We start from the raw sequence: 14,002 nt of genomic DNA on the forward strand, positions 1-14,002 counted from the left end.
AGCTATACAGTCAGCTAAACCGCTATACCGGGGTCCAATAAGGAGACTGTGGTTGAGTCTGTGCTTTATTAAACGTAGTGGTATATTGATGCGGTGAAACTGTGAACAATGATATACATAGAATCAGTGCAGGGTATAGAACAAATACATAATACACATGATATACATTATGCATAACATTAGAAGGCTAGTAACTGAACTGGGAGTACAACTGGCTAGGCTAGGCTAATATGGAGCAGAAATATCTACGGAAAGCATAAAGACATACCGGCAATGCAATCGCAAGGGGGATGAAGTGAAGCGTCTTTCCTTGAAGGCAAAGTGAAGAAAGTGAAAGGAAAAATGGAGGGAAATGGAGGCTGAGCTACCATAATGCATTGCAAAGGAGGAGGAGAATCAAACATGGAAAATACCAGAAACAGAAAATAGGACTGCCAACATAACTCTGACCACTAGAGGGAGCCAAAGCATCACAGATAAATAAAGATATGAACAAATTGTATGACGGAGACAGAACAATATAATTTATACAATGTGATTTTCTGGATTTTATTTTTGATATTGTATCTCTCAATGTTAAAAGGAAGGTTTCACCAGTTTTCTTGTAGGTTTTTTTTTGTGAAATTAAGCTTAAAATAGTAATTAATATGTATTAATGCAATGTTTGCACTGTTTGCAAACATTTCTATATGAAAAATATATATTTTCTTACAAATATATATATACTAGATGGTGGCTCGATGCTATCGCATCGGGAGGGTGGTAATGTCATGATGGGGGCAAGCATGTTGTTAAAGACTGGCGGAACGCACCAAGTATAGATGATATGAAACAAGGTGCATTCGCAGTCCGAGGTCCACCGTGCAGGTAAAAACCCTGCTGCTAGTAAGACGGACTATATGGCGGTACTATAAGTATACACGCACGGGATAACTTCACCGTGCGTGAAGGAAGCGATCCTGTTGTGTCACAGGACCGCGGTACCGCACATAGAGCGCGAGCAAGAAGTCAGCGAACACAACCCCAACTCAGGATTGAAGTCTGATTAGACCACTGGCACAACACCGCAACTGGGTGTGTAAGGAAACTTATGAAAATAGTGTATAAAGGCACGAGAGTGCATGCGGTGCCGCACTGACGGACGCCACTAACCACCCAGGCTTGGGTAAGGAAAGCGCAGAGGAAGCGCACGGCGCCGTACTGGCGGACACAGCAACTGGACGCTGTGATGTGTGTTACGTGCAGATGGCTAGTCGGGCGCTAGATAGCTACCATCATCCGCGAGCAGTCAACAACACTAGGGAGGGATACTTAGGAGCTTTCATCCATCGACATACATCCATCTACACACACACATTATATCAAGACAATACTAGCGCACGGCCGTGCGGTCATGCGCAGTTTATATAGTTGCAGCACAGGAAGCAGCTACAGAAGTTTTGCCCTTTCAGGACCTGCCAAGAGGACCAATGGGATGTGCTGCAGTACCTGAGCATGTGACCCTCGATCTCCAATGGGAGATCTTGCCCTGGGCATGCTCAGTGTGTGCAAATAAGGACTTAGTCCCAGAGAAGCCCACTCGCCGCAGATCAGTGCAGGGTACAACAGGAGAGCCAGAAAAGGCAGCAGTATCCCTTTGCACAGAATCAGTCCCAGCAAGACGCTGGGAGCGACGCCTCCGCTGAGCAGAGCCCACTGCGGCCGAAGCAGAATGGGAGACCGCAGCAGACACGGATCGAGATTCCCCCTGTGCAGCAGAGGAAACTCGACTCCTAACATTACCTCCCCTCCTAGGCCCCCCCCCCTCCTTGGGCCTCGCTACGTTCGAAGGCAGCAATAAGCTGCGGAGCCCGAATGTGCTCAGCAGGCTCCCAGGACCTATCCTCAGGACCGTAACCCTTCCAGTCCACCCAAAAAATTTTTTTGCCACGTACCACCTTGCACCCCAAGATAGCGTTTACCTCGAAATCGTCCGTAGACGAACCCGATGTCTCGGCAGATGACTCAGAAAACCGGGACATGTATACGGGCTTAAGAAGGGACACATGAAAGGTGTCAGTGATACCAAGGCGTGGAGGAAGGGCCAGACTGTAGACCACAGGATTAACCTGTTCGAGGACCTTGAAGGGTCCCAAGTAGCGAGGAGCAAACTTAGTGGACTCAACACGCAGCCTGATGTTACGGGCGGAGAGCCACACTAAGTCGCCAGGAGCAAAGGTCGGAGCGGGGCGCCGATGAGCATCGGCGGAGGACCTCATTCTCTCCTTAGAGGCCCGAATGGCATCCTGAGTGCGGTCCCAAATATCCCATGCCTCCACAGCCCAGTCTGTCACCCTGGAGTCTGCGGAAGACACGGGCATAGGTACAGGTACCCGTGGATGCTGACCATAGTTGAGGAGGAATGGGGTTTGTCCAGTGGAGTCGGCTACGGCGTTGTTCAGCGCAAACTTTGCCCATGATAGCAAGGATGCCCAGTCATCCTGCCTGGCTGAAACAAAATGTCGCAGGTATGTGACCAAGGTCTGGTTGGCCCTCTCTACCAACCCATTCATCTCGGGATGATAAGCGGAAGAGAGATTCAACTCAATACTGAGAAGACGACAAAGCTCTCTCCAGAACCGAGACGCGAACTGGGGACCCCGGTCACTGACAATTTTGTCAGGCATACCATGTAGGCGGAAGATGTGTTTAATGAACAACGCTGCCAAGGCACGTGCAGAAGGTAACCGTGGTAGCGGCACCAAATGCACCATTTTTGAGAAATGATCGGTGATGACCCAAATGATGGTACAGCCGCAAGATTTGGGTAAACCCACGACAAAGTCCATCCCGACCATCTCCCAGGGCCTATCTGCCACCGGCAAGGGATAGAGCAACCCAGCTGGCCTTTGACGTGGAGATTTATTTTTGGCGCAGGAGACACACGCCAGAATATAATCCCTGACATCCCGGACCATATGCGGCCACCAGTACGTCCTCGCCAGTAGCTCAGATGTCCTCTTTGTCCCAAAGTGTCCACCCACCCTGGACGAATGAGCCCAAGAGAGAACCTCCGGTCGCAAATTTATGGGCACAAAAGTCTTGCCCGGTGGCACAGACTCCAGCGAAACCGATGCTATGGTTCTCAGGCTCTCAGAAGGGACAATAAGCCGAGGCTCCTCTTCCTCCTCTTCAGTTGACATAAGGGAGCGAGAGAGAGCGTCAGCACAAATATTTTTCTCCCCGGCGAGAAAATGAAGAGAAAAGTGGAACCGGGAAAAGAACAAGGACCATCTGGCTTGGCGAGAATTTAGCCGCTGGGCTGTTTGCTAGTAAACCAAATTTTTGTGGTCCGTGTAAACTTGGAAGGGAAACCGCGCACCTTCCAGAAGGTGTCTCCACTCTGAAAAGGCCAACTTCATTGGTAGCAACTCCCTATCCCCGATGGAGTAGTTTCTCTCCGCTGGCGAGAAGGTCTTAGAGAAGAAGAAGCATGGATGCTTCCGACCTTGAGCATCCTTTTGATAGAGGACTGCTCCAGCACCAACGGATGAGGCATCCACCTCCATTAGGAATGGCTTATCCACATCAGGACGATGTAAGATGGGAGCGCTAGCAAAGTGGGACTTAATAGAAGTGAAGGTCTTGGAGACCTCTTCCGACCACAATTTGGGATTCGCTCCCTTCTTGGTGAGGGCTACCAAGGGAGCTACCAGAGTTGAGAAGTGGGGAATGAACTGGCGGTAATAGTTAATGAACCCCATAAAGCGCTGCACCGCTTTAAGAGAATGGGGCTCTTGCCAGTCCATCACAGCCTGTAGTTTGGCAGGATCCATAGCCAATCCCTGGGCGGAGATGATATAGCCCAGGAACGGTAAAGACTCCTGCTCAAACATACACTTCTCCAACTTAGCATAAAGAGAGTTTGCCCGTAGGAGGTCGAAGACTCTGCCAACATCTCTCCGGTGGGAGTCAATATCTGGAGAAAAGATGAGAATATCATCCAGATAGACTACAACTGAGGTGGAAAGCATATCCCGGAAGATGTCGTTGACAAAGTCTTGGAAAACGGCTGGGGCATTACAGAGCCCGAAGGGCATCACCAGATACTCATAGTGCCCATCTCTGGTGTTAAACACCGTTTTCCATTCGTCCCCCTCACGGATGCGAATCAGGTTATAAGCACCCCGCAGATCTAATTTAGTAAACACTCTAGCTCCCCGAAGCCTATCGAAGAGCTCGGATATCAAGGGCAAAGGATACTTGTTCTTAACGGTGATAGCGTTAAGACCCCTGTAGTCTATGCATGGACATAGTTCCCCATTCTTCTTCTGCACGAAGAAGAACCCTGCCCCAGCAGGTGACACTGACTTCCTGATAAACCCTCCTGCCAGATTCTCTTGAATGTGCTGAGACATGGCCTCCATCTCCGGGAGAGATAATGGATAAACTCGACCCCGGGGAGGCTCCGCACCAGGAAAGAGATCGATAGGACAGTCATAGGGGCGATGGGGCGGAAGGGTCTCCGCCGCCTTTTTGGAGAACACGTCTGCGTAAGACCAATATTGCTTGGGGAGAGAGGATAGATCTGCGGGTACCTCAGTAGTAGCAACCTGAATGCACTCTCGGTGACACCTACCCCCACATGATTCACCCCATCCCAGAATTCTGCCTGAGGACCACTCGATGTGAGGAGAGTGGTACCGTAACCAAGGTATCCCCAACAGGACCTCATCAATCCCCTCAGGAATGATGAGCAGAGATATAATCTCCTGATGGGATGGGGACATGGACAGAGTAAAAGGAATGGTCTGATGTGTTATCTGTGCGGGGAGTGTCGACCCATTCACCACTCGTACCGTTACTGGTCGAGGTAGCATTACCAGGGGTATTGCGTGACGTTGGGCGAAGGCAGAAGACATAAAATTGCCCTCCGCCCCAGAATCCACGCAGAGCTCTACCGAGTGGGAGGATGAGCCAAAAGTAATTGTCCCCTTAAAGGACAATTTGGAGGCAAACGTCGCAGTGTCTAGTGCACCTCCACCTACTACCACTAGACGCTGACGTTTCCTCGACCGCTGATGACATCTGGTGGCATGATGTCCTGACTGTTGGCATACATGGCAAACCTGGAGTGCATGAGCGGTCCGGGACTTAGATCCTGCTCGTGACACTACCTTAGGTTCATGGGACTCAGGAGCCTGAACTGGAGATTCCAGAGGTTTGGCGAAGGTGGGAGCCAGCCGAAACCTCTGCCTACACTGGGCTCGCTCTAACCTCCGCTCGTGAAAACGGAGGTCAATACGAGTAGATACTGTTATTAATTCTTCCAGTGTGGCGGGAATCTCCTTAGTGGCCAGGGCGTCCTTAACGTGGTCAGCCAGCCCCCTCCAAAATATAGGAATGAGAGCTTTATCCGACCACTCCAGCTCAGAAGCTAAGGTGCGGAAGTGGATGGCAAAATGGCTGACCAAGGACGAGCCCTGAGTCAATGCCAACAGTTGGAGCGCCGTATCATGGGTGACACGAGGTCCCAAAAAGACCTGTTTCAGAGTGCTCAGAAACAACGGAGCACTCTGCACCACATGATCGCCACGCTCCCATAGCGACGTAGCCCACTGCAACGCGCTGTCCGATAGAAGAGACACAATAAACCCCACCTTAGCCCGCTCTGTAGGGAAACGAGAGGCCAGAAGCTCGAGATGGATAGAGCACTGACTCACGAAACCCATACAAGACTTACTGTCACCAGAACATTTCTCTGGTAGCGGGAGGTGGGTTAGAGTCGGGACAGGAGCGGCAGTGGACAAGGTGGCTGCAGCAACACTAGCAGCCTGAACAGCTGCTAGTGTTTTGCTTCCTCCCCTGCCTAGGAGATGTGGTATGCTCCGTACATGGTCATACACAATCACCCCTGTGTCTGTCCGTGTACAGAACATACCACAGCTCCTGGGCAGGGGAGGAAGAAAAAGACAATACTGACATTACAGCAGGAGATTGCAGAGAATACATTTTTTTGTGAGATAAAATATTTTTAACAGTCAGTGAAATATTTTACCTCACAAAATGAATCCACTGTGATCCCCTGTGGTAATGTCAGTATTATATTTTGCTTCCTAACCTGCCCAGGAGATGTGGCATGCTCCATACACGGTCAGACACAGTCAATTTTTAAAATGAAATTTAATTAGTGGTAAAACTCCTTTAATGTGATCGGCTTCCTCTGCCTGTAGACACGTCGCACATTTGTCGCTGGGATCAGCTGAATGATTCACTGCACCTGCATGTAATTCGCGCAGGCGCAGTAAATCAGAACCCTGCCATCTTTGTGCAGACAGATAGTGGCAGTCACTTTAAAACTGCGCATGCACTCCTCCTGTACAAAGATGGCAGCAGTCGGTGAATCATTTGGCTGATCCTGGCGGCGGTGTGTTTGCAACGGTGTTCCGCTGGTGGTACCGTGCAAGAGGCTGCGTGAGTGTGTGTGTGTGAATGAATGTGAGTGTGAATGTGAGTGTGAAAGTGTAGGTGTGAGTGTGAATGTGAGTGTTAGGAGTCGAGTTTCCTCTGCTGCACAGGGGGAATCTCGATCCATGTCTGCTGCGGTCTCCCATTCTGCTTCGGCGGCAGTGGGCTCTGCTCAGCGGAGGCGTCGCTCCCAGCGTCTCGCTGGGACTGATTCTGTGCAAAGGGTTACTGCTGCCTTTTCTGGCTCTCCTGTTGTACCCTGCACTGATCTGCGGCGAGCGGGCTTCTCTGGGACTAAGTCCTTATTTGCACACACTGAGCATGCCCAGGGCAAGATCTCCCGTTGGAGATCGAGGGTCACATGCTCAGGTACTGCAGCACATCCCATTGGTCCTCCTGGCAGGTCCTGAAAGGGCAAAACTTCTGTAGCAGCTTCCTGTGCTGCAACTATATAAACTGCGCATGACCGCACGGCCATGCGCTAGTATTGTCTTGATATTATGTGTGTGTGTAGATGGATGTATGTCGATGGATGAAAGCTCCTAAGTAGAGTTGAGCGACCTTGACCTTTTTAGAGTTGAGCCGGGTTTCGCGAAACCCGACTATCTCAAAAGTCGGGTCGAGTGAAATCGGCCGATTATGGCGAAAAGTCGGGATCGACCGAAACACGAAACCCAATGCAAGTCAATGGGGCAGCATAGTCGGCAGTGAGTGGGGGCCAGGAAAACACCTAGAGTGCCCATTTTAATGTCAAAACCATCCATTCTTCTTAATGAAGCTTGTCAAGCGTAATTTACCTTATAATAATTGGAAGGCATTTGAAATTGGGGGTCATTTGGCTAAAGTTGTGTGGGGTAGGGCTGGTTCAAGTAATTAGTGGGCCCAGGAAATCTGGACCACGTCACGGCAGTGGAGCAGGGAGAGGTAAGTATTTCAACTTTGCAAGTGCTGTGATCCTGAGCAAGCAGGGGGGCCCACTTGTTGGCATTGGCACTGGCACAGGGCCCCTCAAAGTACAGCGGTGTGTTTGCACGGCGGGGGCGCCTCCCACCGGCAGCAACACTTTTGCGTACTATGAGAGGCCCTGTGCCAGTGACGTCGCCAACTAGTATTCCTCCCCCCACCTGATGAAGGAACCTGCACTTTCATCTGCACCTTCCTCTTTGTCCCCGTGTAAGGTGGTATGGTATGTGGGAAGAGCAACCTGACTTTCAGCAGGGTCACAATGTTGTTGTGTAGCATGCACGGGGAATGTTGCGTTATGGGTCAATGTACCAGCAGACTCATCTATCACTGGCTGGGCAATGGGCACGATAGTAAACAGGCGGCACAGCTTTGTTCAGTGGAGGAGAACAGCAAGGAGTGGCAGACACCGATAGTAGGCCCCAACCCAACTAGTAGGCCAAATGCAGTCTAACATTAACAACTACTTAACGAGAGCCTGAAAATGGAATTTCAGGACAGGAAACCAGGAGAACAGCAAGGAGTGGCAGACACCGATAGTAGGCCCCAAACCAACTAGTACGCCAAATGCAGTTGTTCCATTTAACCACAATTTAATGAGAGCCTGAAGATAGAAGCTCAGGAAAGGCAACCTGGGGAACACCTTGGAGTGTAACACACCATCTCTCTCCACCCCATACCCATTTTGTAGGCCTAATGCAGTGTACTTTTCTACAACTACTAAACGAGAGTCGGAAGACCGAAGCAATGGCAAGGAAACCTGGGGAACACCTTGGAGTGTAACACACCATCTCTCTCCACCCCATACCCAATTTGTAGGCCTAATGCAGTGTAGTTTCCAAGAACTACTAAACGAGAGCCGGAAGATCGAAGCTCAGGAAAGGCAACCTGGGGAACACCTTGGAGTGTAACACACCCTCTCTCTACACCCCATACCCAATTTGAAGGCCTAATGCAGTGTAGTTTCCAAGAACTACTAAACGAGAGCCGGAAGATCGAAGCTCAGGAAAGGCAACCTGGGGAACACCTTGGAGTGTAACACACCCTCTCTCTACACCCCATACCCAATTTGAAGGCCTAATGCAGCGTAGTTTCCAACAACTACTAAACGAGAGCCGGAAGATCGAAGCTCAGGAAAGGCAACCTGGGGAACACCTTGGAGTGTAACACACCCTCTCTCTACACCCCATACCCAATTTGAAGGCCTAATGCAGCGTAGTTTCCAACAACTACTAAACGAGAGCCGGAAGATCGAAGCTCAGGAAAGGCAACCTGGGGAACACCTTGGAGTGTAACACACCCTCTCTCTACACCCCATACCCAATTTGAAGGCCTAATGCAGTGTAGTTTCCAAGAACTACTAAACGAGAGCCGAAAGATCGAAGCTCAGGAAAGACAACCTGGGGAACACCTTGAAGTGTAACACAACGTCTCTCTACACCACGGAAGGGCTGATTCTTAGGAAGGAAGGCTGTTGGAAATAAGCATTGCGCGTCCGAGGGTGATTATATTCTTATTAGGTATATACTCTGTTATGGCTGGCAATCAGGCAACACAGCGTGCAGTAATCAGCGCACATACAGAGATCTGGCAATAACCAAAAACAATAGGACGAGCTCTGAGACGTGGAATCTCTGTAGACTGCAGTACCTGATCTATCCTCACACAACTGAAAACAGCAGTGGATTGCGCCTATCAACTACCTATGCAACTCGACACTGCCTGAGGAGCTGACTAGCCTGAAGATAGAAATACAAGCCTGACTTACCTCAGAGAAATACCCCAAAGGAATAGGCAGCCCCCCACATATAATGACTGTTAGCAAGATGAAAAGACAAACGTAGGAATGAAATAGATTCAGCAAAGTGAGGCCCGATATTCTAGACAGAGCGAGGATAGCAAAGAGAACTATGCAGTCTACAAAAAACCCTAAAACGAAAACCACGCAAAGGGGCAAAAAGACCCACCGTGCCGAACTAACAGCACGGCGGTGCACCCCTTTGCTTCTCAGAGCTTCCAGCAAAAGTTAATAGCAAGCTGGACAGAAAAAAACAGAAAACAAACTAGAAGCACTTATCTAGCAGAGCAGCAGGCCCAAGGAAAGATGCAGTAGCTCAGATCCAACACTGGAACATTGACAAGGAGCAAGGAAGACAGACTCAGGTGGAGCTAAATAGCAAGGCAGCCAACGAGCTCACCAAAACACCTGAGGGAGGAAGCCCAGAGACTGCAATACCACTTGTGACCACAGAAGTGAACTCAGCCACAGAATTCACAACAGTACCCCCCCCTTGAGGAGGGGTCACCGAACCCTCACCAGAACCCCCAGGCCGACCAGGATGAGCCACATGAAAGGCACGAACAAGATCTGGGGCATGGACATCAGAGGCAAAAACCCAGGAATTATCTTCCTGAGCATAACCCTTCCATTTGACCAGATACTGGAGTTTCCGTCTAGAGACACGAGAATCCAAAATCTTCTCCACAATATACTCCAATTCCCCCTCCACCAAAACAGGGGCAGGAGGCTCCACAGATGGAACCATAGGTGCCACGTATCTCCTCAACAACGACCTATGGAATACATTATGTATGGAAAAGGAGTCTGGGAGGGTCAGACGAAAAGACACCGGATTGAGAATCTCAGAAATCCTATACGGACCAATAAAACGAGGTTTAAATTTAGGAGAGGAAACCTTCATAGGTATATGACGAGAAGATAACCAAACCAGATCCCCAACACGAAGTCGGGGTCCCACACGGCGTCTGCGATTAGCGAAAAGCTGAGCCTTCTCCTGGGACAAGGTTAAATTGTCCACTACCTGAGTCCAGATCTGCTGCAACCTGTCCACCACATAATCCACACCAGGACAGTCCGAAGACTCAACCTGTCCTGAAGAGAAACGAGGATGGAACCCAGAATTGCAGAAAAATGGAGAGACCAAGGTAGCCGAGCTGGCCCGATTATTAAGGGCGAACTCAGCCAACGGCAAAAATGACACCCAATCATCCTGGTCAGCAGAAACAAAACATCTCAGATATGTTTCCAAGGTCTGATTGGTTCGTTCGGTCTGGCCATTAGTCTGAGGATGGAAGGCCGAGGAAAAAGATAGGTCAATGCCCATCCTACCACAAAAGGCTCGCCAGAACCTCGAGACAAACTGGGAACCTCTGTCAGAAACAATATTCTCAGGAATGCCATGTAAATGAACCACATGCTGGAAGAACAAAGGCACCAAATCAGAGGAGGAAGGCAATTTAACCAAGGGCACCAGATGGACCATTTTAGAAAAGCGATCACAGACCACCCAAATGACCGACATTTTTTGAGAAACGGGAAGGTCAGAAATGAAATCCATCGAAATATGTGTCCAAGGCCTCTTCGGGACCGGCAAGGGCAAAAGCAACCCACTGGCACGTGAACAGCAGGGCTTAGCCCTAGCACAAATTCCACAGGACTGCACAAAAGCACGCACATCCCGTGACAGAGATGGCCACCAGAAGGATCTAGCAACCAACTCCCTGGTACCAAAGATTCCTGGATGACCGGCCAGCACCGAACAATGAAGTTCAGAGATAACTTTACTAGTCCACCTATCAGGGACGAACAGTTTCTCGGCCGGACAACGATCAGGTTTATTAGCCTGAAATTTCTGCAACACTCTCCGCAAATCAGGGGAGATGGCAGACACAATGACTCCTTCCTTGAGGATACTCGCCGGCTCAGATAACCCCGGAGAGTCGGGCACAAAACTCCTAGACAGAGCATCCGCCTTCACATTTTTAGAGCCCGGAAGGTATGAAATCACAAAATCAAAACGAGCAAAAAATAACGACCAACGGGCCTGTCTAGGATTCAAGCGCTTGGCAGACTCAAGATAAGTAAGGTTCTTATGATCAGTCAAAACCACCACGCGATGCTTAGCACCCTCAAGCCAATGACGCCACTCCTCGAATGCCCACTTCATGGCCAGCAACTCTCGGTTGCCCACATCATAATTACGCTCAGCAGCAGAAAATTTCCTGGAAAAGAAAGCACATGGTTTGAACACTGAGCAACCAGAACCTCTCTGTGACAAAACCGCCCCTGCACCAATCTCAGAAGCATCAACCTCGACCTGGAACGGAAGAGAAACATCAGGTTGACACAACACAGGGGCACAGCAAAAACGACGCTTCAACTCCTGAAAAGCTTCCACGGCAGCAGAAGACCAATTAACCAAATCAGCACCCTTCTTGGTCAAATCGGTCAATGGTCTGGCAATGCTAGAAAAATTACAGATGAAGCGACGATAAAAATTAGCAAAGCCCAGGAATTTCTGCAGACTTTTTAGAGATGTCGGCTGAGTCCAATCCTGGATGGCCTGAACCTTAACCGGATCCATCTCGATAGTAGAAGGGGAAAAGATGAACCCCAAAAATGAAACTTTCTGCACACCGAAGAGACACTTTGATCCCTTCACGAACAAGGAACTAGCACGCAGCACCTGGAAAACCATTCTGACCTGCTTCACATGAGACTCCCAATCATCTGAGAAGATCAAAATGTCATCCAAGTAAACAATCAAGAATTTATCCAGATACTCACGGAAAATGTCATGCATAAAAGACTGAAAAACAGATGGAGCATTGGCAAGTCCGAACGGCATCACCAGATACTCAAAATGACCCTCGGGCGTATTAAATGCCGTTTTCCATTCATCTCCCTGCCTGATTCTCACCAGATTATACGCACCACGAAGATCAATCTTAGTAAACCAACTAGCCCCCTTAATCCGAGCAAACAAGTCAGAAATCAATGGCAAGGGATACTGAAACTTAACAGTGATCTTATTAAGAAGGCGGTAATCAATACACGGTCTTAGCGAACCATCCTTCTTGGCTACAAAAAAGAACCCTACTCCCAATGGTGACGACGATGGGCGAATATGTCCCTTCTCCAGGGACTCCTTCACATAACTGCGCATAGCGGTGTGTTCAGGTACGGACAAATTAAATAAACGACCCTTAGGGAATTTACTACCAGGAATCAAATCGATAGCACAATCACAATTCCTATGCGGAGGTAGGGCATCAGACTTGGACTCTTCAAATACATCCTGAAAGTCCGACAAGAACTCTGGGATGTCAGAAGGAATGGATGACGAAATAGACAAAAATGGAACATCACCATGTACTCCCTGACAACCCCAGCTGGTTACCGACATAGAGTTCCAATCCAATACTGGATTATGGGTTTGTAGCCATGGCAACCCCAACACGACCACATCATGCAAATTATGCAGTACCAAAAAGCGAATAACTTCCTGATGTGCAGGAGCCATGCACATGGTCAGCTGGGCCCAGTACTGAGGCTTATTCTTGGCCAAAGGTGTAGCATCAATTCCTCTCAACGGAATAGGACACCACAAAGGCTCCAAGAAAAATCCACAACGTTTAGCATAATCCAAATCCATCAGATTCAGGGCAGCGCCTGAATCCACAAACGCCATGACAGAATATGATGACAAAGAGCACATTAAGGTAATGGACAAAAGGAATTTGGACTGTACAGTACCAATAACGGCAGAGCTATCGAACCGCCTAGTGCGTTTAGGACAATTAGAAATAGCATGAGTAGAATCACCACAATAGAAACACAGTCTGTTCAGACGTCTGTGTTCGTGCCGTTCTACTTTAGTCATAGTCCTGTCGCACTGCATAGGCTCAGGCTTACTCTCAGACAATACCGCCAGATGGTGCACAGATTTACGCTCGCGCAAGCGTCGACCGATCTGAATGGCCAAGGACATAGACTCATTCAAACCAGCAGGCATAGGAAATCCCACCATTACATCCTTAAGAGCTTCAGAGAGACCCTTTCTGAACAAAGCCGCTAGTGCAGATTCATTCCACAGAGTGAGTACTGACAATTTCCTAAATTTCTGACAATATACTTCTACATCATCCTGACCCTGGCATAAAGCCAGCAGATTTTTCTCAGCTTGATCCACTGAATTAGGCTCATCGTAAAGCAATCCCAGCGCCTGGAAAAATGCATCAACATTACTCAATGCAGAATCTCCTGGTGCAAGAGAAAACGCCCAGTCCTGTGGGTCGCCGCGCAAAAAAGAAATAATAATCAAAACCTGTTGAATAGGATTACCAGAAGAATGAGGTTTCAAGGCCAAAAATAGCTTACAATTATTTCTGAAGCTCAGGAACTTAGTTCTGTCACCAAAAAACAAATCAGGAATCGGAATTCTTGGTTCTAGCATCGATTTCTGATCAATAGTATCTTGAATCTTTTGTACATTTACAACGAGATTATCCATTGAGGAGCACAGAGCCTGAATATCCATGTCCACAGCTGTGTCCTGAAGCACTCTAATGTCTAGGGGAAAAAAAAGACTGAAGACAGAGCTAAGAAAAAAAAATGATGTCAGGATTTCTTTTTTCCCTCTATTGGAAATCATTGAAGGGCTCCTTGTACTGTTATGGCTGGCAATCAGGCAACACAGCGTGCAGTAATCAGCGCACATACAGAGATCTGGCAATAACCAAAAACAATAGGACGAGCTCTGAGACGTGGAATCTCTGTAGACTGCAGTAC

Source organism: Ranitomeya imitator, chromosome 4 (genome assembly GCF_032444005.1).
Source record: "Ranitomeya imitator isolate aRanImi1 chromosome 4, aRanImi1.pri, whole genome shotgun sequence".
Classification (NCBI taxonomy): Eukaryota; Metazoa; Chordata; class Amphibia; order Anura; family Dendrobatidae; genus Ranitomeya; species Ranitomeya imitator.